Consider the following 16,554-nt stretch of genomic DNA (forward strand, 5'->3'; position numbering starts at 1 on the left):
AATAACAGAAGAAGCACATTAAAAGCTGAGTATATTTTCTTTAAATAAGCCCCTACCCCCTCTTTTAAACTATTTTACTAATCCATGCTCTTTGTTTTTCTTTCAGACACTGGGAGCCCCATGGTTGGACAGAGGATAACAGATAAAGCACATGGATAGATGAGTATATTTTTCTTTGAATAGGATCTGCCAATGGGTTTATAGCAGCAATGTTTAGGACAAGTTCAAAAGTCCATGCTGATCGACGATTTCATTTTAAATTTTTGCCCTTTGGAAAAATTATTATATGGTAATTTCATTGTTACGCCCCTCTTCTGTTTATTGATAAGAGTTGGATTTTCCAGTATATTAATCATCCATATTTATTAGTTTATTAGTCAGTGTTTTTTTCTGTTCAGTCTTGTTACTGTGTGTACAATTCTTGCCAGATTTTTATTAAATTTATATCCAAGGTTTATTTTTGCAATGTCTTAGAAAATTAGTGTCAATTAAATATTTTTGAGTTATGTCTCTTGGAAATATTAATTATATTAGAATTTGCATTGTATTTGGTTTTAAGTCTAAAAGATATTTATAAAAGTTATAAAAAACTAACAACTTTTTTTTTAGTTATTGCCCTTTGATAGATAAAATATATGTACAACATTTGGAAGATAGGATTTCTGTTCGTTTACTAATACATTGTACCAAATGAACCTTTTTTTGTCATTCAATAACAGCGTTACCTGCCTTTTTCCACACCTGGGTATTTCAACATCCTGCTTTATCCGCCACATTTTTCTGGTCCCAAAATATGCCTTATCTTGCAGAAAAAGCCTGAATATTCTGACATTTTTATATCTTTATATATCAATCATACATTTCAATATAAGATATTTTTTTCTTTTATTTTTGGAGTAAATCAGATACATTTATAATCAGAAGGTTTATATATATCCTTTTTCAATCTTTGCTTCATATTTCATGGATAGATATTTTACCCTGTTATCAGTAAGGGGAGATAACCTAAAATAGTTAAACATAGGACCCTATGGGAAATACATAACAATGATCTTCTTTTAGAGAACTGTTGAATGTAATGAAACCAAACATGGCATGCATGTTCCTTATGAGGTGCTGACCAAGTGTTGTTACTTTGCAGTCGATCCATCATCCAAGATGGCTGCCAGCAGGGGATTGAGTTTAACAAAGGACCTTTGGGAAATACATACAAATGTCTTCTTTTAGAGAACCTTTGAATGGAATGAAAACAGACATGGGACAAATGTTTATTATGAGGTGCTGACCAAGTGTTGTTACTTTGAAGCTGATCCATTATCCAAGATAGCCACCAGCAGGGGACTTAAGGGCATACGATACAGTTACAGGGGAGGTAATGACGTTGCTAACGTAAAATGTTATTTTCGCAACGTCAAACGGTTACATATCGGGAAAAGATGCATTTTTTTCGACTGATTTTTATCATTCAAACTGATTTAATTTGAAAACGAGTGCATGGACCCTCATTTTTAAAAACGACATTTTGTTTCATTTTGCAGGGAGATTATGTGGACCAAATTTTATAAAACTGTAAATAGTGCATTTTTTTTAATTTAATAAATATACAGTAAAAAAAGGACGTTTTTTTCTCAATTTATGACCACTTGCTAATATACAAGTTAATTCTGAACAAAAAATTCATAAATTTTTAGAATTCTTATAAAATACAGAAATTACAAATTATTTAACAAAAACAATTTGTGTTTATCTTTTAAAACAAAAAAGTTATGGTTTTCTTTCGAAAGGGAAAATACGGCCACAAATCCGAATTTTGAACAAATATACAAAATTTCGACCTCATTTAACTCAAAAAGTAGCACATGAAGATATATTTTTTATTACATATTTGATTTAATCAGGTTAAAAATAGCCTATATGCAAATTTTCATCAACTTGTAAATACGGGATCAAAACTGTATCGTATGCCCTTAAGCATTATACTAAGGACCCTATAGGAAATACATATAAATGTCTTCTTTTCGAGAACTGCAGAATGAAATGAAACTAAACATGGCATGAATGTTCCTTAAGAGGTGCTGACCAAGTATTGTTACTTTGCAGTCAATCCATCATCTGTGATGGCTGCAAGCTATTATAAAGGCTGGTTTTATGCTATGTTATAGGCAGCCAAGTTTCAGGCTATCATGGATAAAACATGATGATCGCAAGGCAAAACCAGAGACATGAACCATCAAACCTTGCAAAAATGTCAGTCCGTAGTTGAATGTGGCAGCCATGTCAGATTTTTAACTTTTATGTTTATTTTGAAATAAAAATTCCTGACATGACTAAAAACTCAAACAAGATAATCTCACTCAACACATAAAAAAAAATCATGTACATGAAGCCACTGCCAACAAATCTTCCAGGTCACATTGACATAATTATCAGTCACCTTACTGTATTGATTGCAAATTTGTATAATCTCATTCTGTTATTTGGCAAGGTTCTATCTAGTCATGTACATATATATATATATATATCAAATAATTTATATGACTTTTTTTTTAATTTTAGCTTACTTATTGTCTGAAGAAATTGAGGAATGATTTTTGTGGAAACAGTTGCAGTATATGTGCTTTCGATACACATTTAGTGGAACCACAGGTATGATTCCTTTTTAAGGCCTTTTCTTACATAGTGAGGGCGGCACAATTTTTTTGCAGCACATCATGCATAGTAATCAGTCTCTCTTTCAACCTTTCATATGTGATACTATAACTCATTTTTGTTTTGACTGATTGATATGTATACACAATGTTAAGCATCTCTAGAGGAAGCGCCATTTCTTTTTTGAAGTGCATTCAGAGTTATTGACTTGTTGACAGGACGACTCAGCTTTCTAGTTAATTTAAAACATCCAAATGAGAAAATTAAAAAAAAAACATTGATGATATACTAAAAATGTAAGTGTTCAGTCAATCAAAACACGGTGTTACATCAAAAATGAATTTATTTACTAAGCACTATGAAAACACAAGACTGTCTTTGTTTGAATTGGTTAGGGGGAGGGTTATGATCCCGCTAACATGTTTAACCCCGCCACATAATGTATGTTTGTGCTTATAATTCAGTGGTTGTCGTTTGTTTATGTGTTACATATTTGTTTTTCGTTTATTTTTTGTACATAAATAAGGCCATTAGTTTTCTCGTTTGAATTTGTTTTTCATTGTCATATAGGGGCCTTTTAAAGCGGACTATGCGGAATGAGCTTTGCTCATATTTGAAGGCCGTACGGTGACCTATAGAAGTTAATTTCTTTGTCATTTTTGTGTCTTGTGGAGAGTTGTCTCATTGGCAATCATGCGTCATCCTTTTTATATTGTCTATTTGAAATGAATTCAGTTTTCAATTTCCTCTAAAAGTTTAGTCACAAGTAACTATGTATCACCATTTTATAACATTTGATTGACTATAAACTATAAAGGAGACCAAGGTGAAGTATAATGTATCTATAGTGCTGTCTACATGTATATACCATTTAACTATATGACATAATAATAAGATGTTCTTATGTTTTTCTAGGGTCTTCAAACAAAAACAGTTCCTTCAACTATTTTAACTTCAAATTTTCATGAAATAAAATGTCAGCTTAGCTTTTAAATAGGTAATTGCCAAAAATGTCATCCATATATATGTACGTATGGCAGGTATTAGTTAGTGAACGGACTTCTGCAATTAACGCAATTATACTTTTTTTTAAATTATTTCCTGTAAAATGTCGGTAAAGTAATGATGACACTCAAAGTTGTATATAACAACTTGCTGTTGATGATGAAACCATTCTATCCGCAAATTTCATAGAAAAATCATCATATTAACAACCATGTCCAAGCAACTATCAAAGAAACATCGTATTACTGGCCCAACTTTTCTGACAAGTTAGTTAGAGAAGTCTACTCCTTCGTCAAATTGTAGTCAGACAGATCATGAAAATCTTCACCTTGAGAAAAGCCCTGAAGTTGAAATTCAACCTTCTCCAGAATGCACTGAAAGTCAAGATGTACAAACAGAAACAAGTAACTCTACCAGTACACTGGCCATTGTATCCCTGAAGTCAGAAAATACGAAAATCATCCAAAAAAAAAAAAAAGATCCAAAGAAACTAAAAACAGGAGTTAACAAGAAATGGCCGATAAAATTCCCTTGGTTAAAAACTGTCAATGATGGATTTAGTAAGATTTTCTATTGCAAAATTTTAGGCAATTGACAACCTAAGACCAAGATATATATACACTTATGTGCAGCATAGGTGACTTTATGGTACAATAAAAGACTGTAATTTTTAATTGTATTCAGTCTTGTGTTATTTGAATATTTGGTGACATTCAATTTCATAAAGTATTTTAATCCCTCCCCTTCCCCTTCTTCCATCTTGAAAAGAGGTTCGTTAATGGTTGATTAGAATGAGGACAAAAAGAGCAGGCATCTGCTCCCAAAAGTTGAGATGTTACACTATTAACAAATTTATAGTCAAGGGGAGATAACTCTAAATTAATTGACTTTTCAAAAATTTCAATTTCAATAAGTGATGACATTTGTCTTTTCATTTATTACATAATATGCTCATTGGTTCAGACTGTAATGAAAGTATTGTATATTTAAATTCATAATTGGTACTTATAATTGTAGTGTAAGCAAATTTTATACATGACTGTATCTTTTGATATGATTGATTTTGAAACATAAACTGTCACATCTGTGACCTGCATCATCATTATATGTGTTAGTTGTTATTTTGACTTTAGCGGACCATAAATATATATATATATATATGTTTAGACATGTTGCATATATATCTATATATATATAAACGAGTCTAAATTGAAAACTACGTTCAAACCTATGATTGTGTTGGATAAAAACCGCAATTTTTATATGTGTGCATGTAAAACAAATTTCGTTGTAGAAGGGTCTAAATACAGCACAAACAACATTTTCCAAAAGACCAAAAAGTGAAAAAGTATATTTAAACAAAACACATTTGACTAACAGGTCGAACAACTGATGTTCTTAAACCCTGCTGACTGCCATTGGCGATTGCCAAATAAAATTGATCACGAGATGTAACAAAATGGTTCTGAACAGAAAACTATAAACTTGTGGCCAAGATGTTATATATACAAATTACTTTATTTATTCTATAAAATTACCATTGCAAGCATGCATCAACATCACTGCAAGGTACAAATGTATACTATAATAACATTTTTAAAATATAATTTCCAGGTCTGTTGTGCAATATCTGTATCCCCTTCAATAAGATACCAATGAATGGCAGCCTCATATGGACAAGTAAGCCTTGTATTACTGTCACCCTTGAAAGTATTAGTAAGCATGCCAAATCTGACGCCCATAAGGAAGCAGAACAGTTGGAACATAACATATTCTGTCTGGGAATGGTCAAGGACTAGTGCAAGCTGTATCAGCTCAGGTATCTCTGGAAGAGACTGCCTTGATTGGAGCATTTAGAAGTCTGTAGTGGTTGGCCTCAGAGGAGATACCACACATACCACCAAATACTCAGGCATCTCTGGAGAAGACTGCCTTGATTGGGGCATTTAGGCAGCAACCATTTGATTTTCTGGAGGGGGCTCTGGATTTTTTTTCCAGACAAACTTTTTTTTCCGTCTTTGGCGAAAAATCTATTTTTTTGGCGACTAGTTGAAAACAATTTTTTCTTTCAATTTTAGCATTATAAATAGTGGCAGCTGAGGCTGAAACAAACATTTTTTTTTCCTCAGGGTCAAAAACAAATTATTTTTTCTCTCTGAAAACTGGAAACAAACTTTTTTTCTCCAAAAAAATCCATAGCACCGCCCCCCCCCCCAAATCAAATGGTTGCTGCCTTAGAAGTCTGTAGTGGTTGGCCTCAGAGGAGATACTACACACTACCAAATACTCGTCTTTACTTGGATATGCCAAGAGAATGGGATGTTCGTCTTTGAATCATCTGCAGAAGGGAGGAAATGCCAATTATGAGAGTCAAAGGACTTTACAAGAAATGCTACATATCATTGCAGAACAGATTGCAGCCCCAATACTGCAGGACATATGTAAATCACGTTATTACAGTATCCTGATTGATGTTACCACTGATATAGCAGTGATCAAGCAAATGACCATCCTAGCCAGATATACAACAGAAAATAACCAGGTCAGTAATTTTCTTAAAATATACTTATAAGTTATACTACTTTAGTAATATTAATCAATCTAATTGAGACGCAAAGAGGTTGTATTCATAAATAAGCATTCTAAAATAATGCAAGATAAAATATTTGTGATAGTTGATGTAAAGTTTTATTATTTTTGTGTATGTAAAAACTTCATTCCTTGGTTAGAGTTGCTAGATGGGAAAGCAGAGACAATAATGAATACTTTGGACAAATTTCTAATGATCTTCAGCTGCCAACAGAGCATTTGATAGGCCTTGGATCTGATGGTGCCTCTTTTATGGTGGGAAAAAAATCTGGGGTAAGCAAATATATATAAAACTTTTTTATCAGATATTAATTTATAATTATTATAAGAGAGCATAATTGACTCTTATAAATAAATAAAGGACTATGACTATGTTAAAATACTTTAATCAGTATACGTGTAAGTTAAAAGATATTTTAGTAAACAAGTAAAATGGTGTTTCCTCTGTAATCTTGTATCACCCATAGTTGACTTGCATATTAAAACTTGTCTTTGTTTCTACAGGTTGCTGCAAGACTAAAACAACGTAATCCTGAGCTTGTATATGTTCATTGTAAATTGCCCATCGATTGGCACTGGCTGCAGCTCAGGCTACAGACAATATTCCATATTTGAAGAAGTTCAAGGACTTATTGCAACAGATATTTAAATTCTACCAACACTCAGCAGTTAGAATGTCTGCAGGACTTAAGGAAATTGAGGTACGGGTAATAATGTTTTATCTAAATGTACAACACTTATACATCTTTATGATAGTCCCATCATGTTACTAAATTATGTTTATATTTTTATATGAATACTAATAGTAAACAGAAAGTCATTACATATTACAATATTTGATTAACTAATAGTTTAATATTTGAGTAGCTTAGTTTGACAATACAATCCACACATTATTCCTTTATTTAATGAATAGCTGTTATCTATTTTGAATTTATTGAACCATAAAACTAATTTTTGACTCTTCACATAAAATAATCCGCAAAGCGGATTATGTAAAATGTGAAGAGTCAAAAATTAGTTTTATGGTTCAATAAAATCAAAATAAATTATTGCCATTCATTATAAATAAATTTCTATCAAAAATAAGGCGCAAAGAACTTTTTATATAATTTATATTAACAAAAACAAGGTACACACATGTTGGCGTATGAATACTCAACGTCAGAGTGGGCGTGTCGCCATCAAAATTGACAACATTGAAAATAAAACTAATAATTTTAACCAATCAGAAGACAGTAAATACACCAAATTTATTTATTCTATATTCAGACAATACTAGGTGAACCACAATTAAAGATGAAGGAAGTTCTTAATACAAGATGGTTGTCACATGATAGAGCAGTGACTGCTATACGAGCACTAATATTGCTAGTTTAGAGAGAGAAGCCAGTGAGAGGTCAGATGCAACAGCTGCTGGCCATGGTCTTGCAATGTTTGTTAAGACAACTAAAGTTGTTGCATCAATCCATATGATGTCAGACCCCTTGCAAGATAGTAAAAATAAATTCCAAGTAAGTTAAAAATTACTTCTTCTTTTTTTAATTCATTATCTAAATAAAAGTTATTTATCAAATTGAAAAATGTAAAATAACATGTCTGTGCTTTCTTACTCTTAATTATATGCATATATTTAAAACTATTCATCAATTATGGGTCAAGAAAGGCAACTCTTTCTAAATCGTGAAAGGGAGATAACTTGTGGGTTAATAGCAGTTATGTATAGCAATTGCAATTTTTTTAATGCCTATGTATATATTAATTAATTTATTAAGTTAAACTCAATGGTTGTAGTGGAATTACGTTTCTTTCATATTAATCTTTGCAGAAAATAGATGTTGACTTCACCTTAATTGAAACTCATGTGTCAGCAACACAAATCACCATCACAAAACTGATTAGCAACCTCGACACCACATGCAGTCATTGCTAACTTGTCTAGACAATCTGTCAGAGTATGGTGTTAGACTGAGACGACAGTCTAACATTGACAACTTCAAAAGGGATGTATACCAGCCCTACCTCGAAAATGTTGTCCAGATGACTCCAGAACCTACATGACAGATTTCCAGACAACCCAGTACTGGATGGATCCAGACCTCTTATAAATGCAGAGGACCCTACATTGATTGAATGGGTTCAACACATAAAACTCAAGGTATGTACATTGAAGTACTCAATATATAACTAGTTATGAAATATATATATATAATACAAATAAATCTTACTACTAATATTGTCTGAGGATAAATGAAAAACTTAAAAACAATTACATGTACTGGTAATGGTAACAAAATTAATTCTATTTATCAAGCTGGACCCCTTTACAAACTGTGACGCCCGTATATGACACGGAAATCAGGTGTAAAAATCATACTATATCCAGGCGGCATTGCAGTGTTTACAAAATGCATGTCCAGGCGGAAACCAGGCATAACATTATAGGCGTAATATTTATATGAGTACGTCTGGTCAACAAAAAAACAGGCGTAATATGCAAATGAGTACGCCTGGTCAATAAATAAACCAGGCATAATATCCTTTCATAATACTACACTTATTTAAGATCAATTAATTTATACCAAAGCTGTGTACTTTTGTGTATTTTATACAAGCTTCTGTACTGCTGCTTTTATTTCTCATTGTTTGACAAAACACTTGGTATAGTAACCATTGAAGAAGCTAATATGTAATTAAAAAGATTTTAAAAAGACTGGCTCAAAAAAGTTTAAGTTTAAATAAGAATAATATGACAATTATTGTCTTTTGAATTAAAATATAAATGATAATACTGCAATTTAACTTAAAGTAATTGATTTCGATGTTATTATCCAAGGATAAAGGTTTTGGGATTTAAAAATTTCTGATAGGTTACCTTAATTTTCAAAAATAACTTAGTTATAACTCACATAATTATAATTTACCATGCATACTACTTCGTTTCCTTTTATTTCACAATTTTCACTTATCAATATGATTCCATAATTCAAATTTCAAATACATTTTGTACTTCCAAAAAGCACAAAACAAGCTTAGATTATCCGTGAATATATGAAGCTGCCATAAGTCCAACTCTTACAAACTAAAACCAAAGAGCCAAATTTTGAAAAAAAATCCCATGATCCTTTAAACAAAGCATTATAGGTATTTTTATTTACACCAAACCAACAGTTTTACGCCCATAAGAAAATTTACACCTTGCTTATTTTAATTTACACCAGGTTTACCACTTTTTTTCTACGCCCATAAGGACTACAAATATATATTTCCTGCTTCCTTATGCCTGGATCTAGACACATAACTACCCCTTATGCCTGGTTCATGTCTTATTTCCAGGCGTAATATGCCTTATAATTTCGTACAGGAGACATACAGTATGATACTTTAACTGTAGTTTTTGACACATAATCCCTGCACTTCAATTTTTTTTAGACTCTAGCCAAACATTTCAAGAACTGGAGCAACTTTGAAATCAGCTATACGAAGATACATCAATCAGGGAAATGATGTACTGAATGCATCTTTAATGAAAAAGGTTTTAAATTTTAGCCAATTTTAAAACATGATGTGTTTTTCCTATACAAGTTTGCTTTGACTGATATTTTTAAATGAAGCTTTTTCACAACAATATGCCTCTGTCACCCCTTTTCATTTTTTGCTTGTTTAAATTCCATTTCATATTAACTTATATGACTGTAAGGATTGGATCTTGTAAGATATAGAGAATCTAACACTGGAAATCTCAGACGCATGAGGGTAAGTTTCTAGTTCTCTAACAAGGCCGGGCTTGCTAGAGTTTGAGAATAATTAAAGACATCTTACCAGAGTGTATCATTTTCATGTAATTGCTGAAAATCAAAAGACAAGTGTCAAAAACCAGGAAAACAAAAGAGACAAGCACTTTGATAAACATGGAATAACTAAAGGAATAATTATACACACAGAAAACATAAGTATACATATATTACTCATGGTCATACAAAAAAAAGAAATACATGATTATTTTGAATTTCTGACAGATCAGGTGAAATTATTTTTAGGAAAGAAGTTGATCACTCATTGATGCAACTGTTCACTTTTTTCCTTCACATATTTTTGACATATTTATCGAAATAGACATGTCACAATACTTATTTTAATTTTAGGGTATAAAGACAATGATGAAGTCAGTGAAGTACAGAGTAAGTGTTGTGGAAAAGGAACACGTCAAAAGAATATACCTGCTATAGACTCATACTCAAATTTCTCTTTGAAGGAGGCATGCGTATATGGGAAGCTCATGGCATTGGAGAAGGTAGCATTCATGTTATTAATTCCCTTCAGTAACCATGGTAACTAATGTTTGGTTGAATATTGTAAAGTTAATATAAATCCATTTTATGCCATGAAAACATGTACTAGGGTGTTGTAAGCTTGCATACTTGTACATCTATAGCAGTCTCTGTCAGCATCAAAGTGTAATAGTACACTTTGATAAGGTTAAAACCAGCCTTAGCTGCATCTCAAACTCAACAACTATAATACTGAGCTAATATGGTAGTTTGTAAGCATCAGTATTATGTTGACTTTAAGGGCATAAGATACAGTTTTGATCCTGTATTTACAGTTTGATAAAATTTCCATATAGGCTAGTTTTTGCCTGCTTAAATCAAATATGTAATAAAAAATATACCTTCATGTGCTAACTTTTTGAGTTAAATGAGCTCGAAATTTTGTATATTTGCTCAAAATTCGGATTTGTGGCCGTATTTCCCTTTTGAAAGAAAGCCATAACTTTTTTGATTTAAAAGATAAATTGTTTTTTGTTAGATAATTTGTAATTTTTGTATTTTATAAGTATCCTAAAAAATTATGCATTTTTTATTCAGAAATAACTCATATTTATCAAATGGTCATGAATTAAGAAAAAATCGTATTTTTTTGCTGTATATTTATCAAAAGTCCTCTATTTACAGTTTTATAAAATTTGGTCCACTTAATCACCCTGCAAAATAAAACAAAACTTTGTTTTAAAAAATAGGGGTCCATGCACTCGTTTTCAAATTAAATCAGTTTAAATGATAAAAAATAGTTGAAAAATGCATCTTTTCCCGATATGTCATAGTTTGACGTCGCAAAAATAACAGTTTATGTTAGCAACGTCATTACCTCCCTTGTAACTGTATCGTATTCCCTTAAAAGTGTGTGCTCTTATATATGTGTACTTATCACTCTGACCTATGTTGTATGATAACTCAAGTTTCCTTTGACTAAATTGAACAAAATTTATACACATTATTATTTATACATCAATTCCTCTTTTCTAAATGAGCATTTTCAATATTTCATATCCTGAGTTAATGTACATACTGGTCAACTTGATCAGACCGTTTATAACTTTGGTGTTCTTGTCTTGCCTTGATTTACCAGTATGTTAAGATACAACTAATTTGTCCCATAGTTTTAATTTATTTTGGCTAATTTTTTGTGCTCATGCAAACTTAACTGATACATTAATGTGCATTTATGTTCCCTTTTTCAGGCTTGTTGATAAAGAATGATCAGATTCCAGCAATCAACATCAGATATATCACAGTATTAGAGGAACCTGATGATATCACATTTCACCAGTTGCCTAAAATCAGACACAGAAAATTTAGTAATACAATGTTCAAATGATGGCTGCACAAAAGAGTTTTCCACTGAAAAAAAGATTCTGAACCACCAGTTAGTTGGCAAATGTCAAATTGAAATTGAATTTAATTCAGGTTTGAATTCTGATATCACAAAGAGAAAGTATTATGAAAAATTATCAGAATCTTCCTTTCTAAGAGGTGTGTTAAATTTGTCTGCTGAAACCAAACAGATGGAAGGGTCAGAGAATAGCTTGAAACGGGAAGATCCTTTCAATGTTTCAGAGAATATGCTGCTTGTCAAATATTCTGATGGCACAAGAAGGTTTGCTTATGATGAGATATTGTCTGTACAGCAAGTAACAAGCTTCTTTTCTAGAATGTGTATACAAAACAAACACCTAGAGGATGATCTAGAAGCAAGAAGGGAAACCGAAATCTATACCATTAGACAGGAAATCCTGAATGAATGAACAGACTTCTTCAAGTTTTGAAAGGGATTGAATATTTTTAGTTCAACCACCTCAACAATTTTTGTATTTTTTATGAGGAAGACTTGACATTTGGGGAAAAATAGTCAAAACTTGTGATTATATAGGGGGGACCTCAAGTATTATCATATTATTATTTCGGCAAGTAAATGCACAAGGGTCATGTAAAATTGAATATTATAGGGTATATATATATATATGCTTTCTTGAAGTCTCTCAGTATCCATGTAGAATAGGTCATTGTGACCTAAAATGTTGGTGACAATTTCAAAATGTAGATAACCTTTATACTTTTTACGGTAACCCTTTTTACATGCTGAGTAAATATTGTAACTACATGTACCTTTTGTAATCTAAATATCATAGACCTTAGCAAAACTCTTATTCAGATTTTTAATTCAATTAACTCTTGGCCTCTAGGGACATTCTTTCAATTATTCAATATGATAAGTGCCTCTGATTCATTTGTATCTTTATGCTTTGACTACATAGTGAAAAGTCTAGATAGATTTATTCTTGTCCTTTCTTACACCTGAGTGCCTTGATTTTTTGCATGTAGGTCCACTTAAATAAACACAGAAAAAAATCACCAAAAATCTAACTTGAGGAAAACTCTAAATCAGCATTGTAAACTTCTTATGAAAATTAACATTGGAAAGGGAGGTAACTCTGCAAAAATTAGTCTTTTTTTGTCAGTTTTTGGTTGATTTCTTAAATTTATGTAAAATATGATACTTTAATGGGGTTATAAGTTCGTATTTGACTATATAATATAATCTTCTGCTCATGAAAAGTACAAAATCAAAGTGTTATGGGTATTTTTAATTTTTTTTGCACATTTTTCACTGAATTTGTAAATTTATGGCTTTGTGACCATTTTGAAGAAAAAAAAATGTGAATATTTGGTATTGTTTATATCTCTAAATTATATTTGTTCAGCATCTATCTTGTTTAAAGAAACTTTAAACCACAAAAAGAAGAATATAAACGTTACCTGTTTAATTCAATTTGACATTTTTTTCCTCGACATGCTGAAAAATCTAATAAATGGTCAACTAATGAATTATGAAATCTAGGTTGTAGGTTGATAAAAGATATGAAAACACCTCTAGAGTTGTTTTTTATACTCTAAAGACAGCTGAAATATCAAGAATCAATACATTCTGTTGACTAGAAGTGGTAAAGTTATAATATTGTATCAATTTTTATTGATATTTCTGCTTTTTTTGCAGAGTTATCTCCCATATCAATACAAATCTCCATAGGAATTTTAAAATCATGATGTTTAGTTTTCCTCAAGTAAGATTTAATGGGACTTTTTCTGTGTTTATTTGGGGTATAATGCTTAAGATTAAAACTTAAAAATCTTCTGTTGCAATTACTTCAAGGTAAGGGTCAAAATTATGCTAGATTGACTGGACTAAATGCAACCCATGCATAAGTAATGTGACATACTAAATTTGCTATTTAGTTACATCAAATTAATAAATTGTTATATCTAATAATCATATTCTGGTATATCAAATAAATATTCTGTTATATCAAACTATTTGTTTTATATCAAATTGTAAAAAAGTCAATATAATTTTAGTTTTTATGCTGATATTTCCTCTTTTTTTAAATGCGAACTTGGTTGGCATATTGATAGATACAACAGAAAATTGCAAATTAACAAAATTACAATTAGAAAAATAAGTAAAAGGAAAACATTGTATTAAATAGAAAACATTTGGCCCCGAAGTCTTATAATATAGGACTTTTATTTGTATATATGGTAGTGTTCCAGAAATCATAGAATTATAATACAAAAAAATGTGTACCCATTATTTAATAAAGTAAATAAATCTTTAAATGAAAATATTATGTGTGACTGTGAAGTATAAATTCATTGTTCGAAAATTGGCATGCTAATTTTTTGGGGGGGGAAATAAAAAAATACTTAACTATTATCAAGATTTTGCATTGGACAAATATTTCACCTACTCGGGAATAAAACCCTAACAATACTTTGAAATTAACAATTTCAAGTAAAAAAGAGATTTTTGACAGTAAAAAAATGTTATAAAACGTCAAACGGATAGCTTGAAAATAAACCCTGGTGCCTTTAAAGCATACTATACAGTTTTTCAAAGCCGTTCAATGACATGCAATTGCTTAAATCGCTATCCTTTGTTTACAGTTAAACATTGCTTCTTTGGCAAAACATTTTCATATATTAATCTTAAAGACATGATTTAAGATCGTTAAATTCAACCGGTATTTAAATGAAAAAAAGGTGCGAACAGACTCAAGGGGTGAAGGTGTAAGATGAGAATGTGTTTTTGGGAGTGAATGCCCCAGATACCGTGGACGTCGAACATGTCAGTATTTATATTTTCTTTTTATGCTCAAATCATGTATATTTCTGTCCTTTTAAACTTTTATGTAAAAAATGAAGAAAGCACTCTGAATTTCTGACTGTATGTATTTCCCGTTTTGTAGAATGTTTTTCATCGCTTGTTTACATCAGAAAGGGTGCTCTCTTAAAAGCTTTTTTTGAGAAAACCCCTAAAAGCGACCGTTTCAAGGCACTTGTTGTACGTAACATGCGTTATAATATGCGCACTGTTAAAGGGCCGAGCCACCTTAAATCTATGTTCAAGTCAGCTATATCATACTATCCTTCAATACCAGTAATCAAAGTAGAATAGTTAAAATCCATTCTGCAATTTGAAAACCTTCAGAAATTTAAACAAGAATATGAGGCCCCTCATGGGGGGGTCCTAGTAATCACATAATCACCATTTTTTTGCCAATATAATCCCATAATCATTAAATATTTGCTTATCTTTAGTAATCAAATAATCATTAACTAAAAATACAGTCCTAGGTAATCAAATAATCATGAAATATTTGGCTTAATAATCAAATAATCATTAAAAAAACGGCCAAGTAATCACATAATCAAAAACCCCATGAGGGCCCTCGAATATGTCCATAGATTAGTATAAGAATGCCCCAATCACACTATCATAAAAATGGTAAACAATGTCGAAAGATACTTAAGTTATTTTAAAGTTTAGGAAAAGTCCTTTAAATGATGGTTGATATAAGAAATAGTGAACTGATATGATACATCAATATGTAACTTTTTATTATAGCATGATATGTTATCATGTAACCTTTCATTCTACCTTGTCAATTATTATTATTATATGTAATGCCATAGGTCTTAACCATTTATTGATTTAATTTAATTTTCTGTGTTTTAAGCGCTGCTTTTGGGCTATAATTTCATGGTGGCAAGATTATATTGGTTGAGAAAACCAGAGTGCTGGTAGAAAACCACCAACCTTCAATAAAAAAACTGACAATCCTAGTCAATTAGGATTGGAGTTGTGTGCACCTGGGTTCAAACTCACAGCCTCAGTGTTGACTGGCTAGTGATTACAGTAGTTAAACTACTTAGACCACTTGGCCAGTGAGGCCCCCTTTTTTTTGTTTAAAGAGAAGTCAACATTACCACATTACCACAATGGTTAAAAGGAAGGGGAGATAACATCTTTGATGTAAAAATGAATAAATAGAATGCTTAGAAATTGGGTTGAAGTAATTGTAATTATAATTGTAATAAGTTTATTGCAAATCAGCATATAATATAATGCTATAGCATCAACAACATACATAATATAGTAAGTGACATAATATAAATGCAAACAGAAAGCAAAACCAACATATTAAACAAATAGTATTATATATAATCTACTTTATCAGTTGTGACCGTAGTTTCCAGTTCTCATTTAACAAACAACAAAGTTTTAATACCAAAGTTCTTGAACATGTTTGAATAAGTGATAAACATTTTGACATATTAGGCCAAGAACAATAATATTTGGGCAAAAATCTTAAACGCAAATGTCTATAGGCTGGACAAATCATTACAAAATGATATTCATTTTCAATAGCTTGTTGACTTATTTGTAGATCTTACTTTGCTGAACATTATTGCTGTTTACTGTTTATCTCTATCTATAATAATATTCAAGATAATAAAAAACAGCAAAATTTCCTTATAATTACCATTTCAGGGGCAGCAACCCAACAACGAAATGTCCGATTCATCTGAAAATTTCAGGGCAGATAGAAGTAAAAATTTATATAGATATACTGCTTGGGGTTAAATTAGGAATTTAACTACCGGTATATTAACTATTTCCTTGGTGATGTAA

General features: G+C 31.1%; 1 long non-coding RNA gene across 2 annotated transcripts; it reads left to right on the top strand.

Annotated features, from left to right (window-relative positions):
* The first annotated feature begins 5,875 nt into the window (after positions 1-5,875).
* LOC139519717 (uncharacterized) lies at positions 5,876-12,638 on the top strand. 2 transcript variants are annotated; one of them, XR_011663658.1, is made up of 6 exons: positions 5,876-6,944; positions 7,516-7,757; positions 8,072-8,401; positions 9,676-9,778; positions 10,389-10,537; positions 11,765-12,638. It is a non-coding gene; the product is annotated as an uncharacterized lncRNA (long non-coding RNA). The 2 variants fall into 2 exon arrangements; XR_011663659.1 differs by having other exon boundaries at positions 5,876-6,196; positions 7,624-7,757.
* Positions 12,639-16,554: the final 3,916 nt, after the last annotated feature.

Source organism: Mytilus edulis, chromosome 4 (assembly GCF_963676685.1).
Source record: "Mytilus edulis chromosome 4, xbMytEdul2.2, whole genome shotgun sequence".
NCBI classification, from domain to species: Eukaryota; Metazoa; Mollusca; class Bivalvia; order Mytilida; family Mytilidae; genus Mytilus; species Mytilus edulis.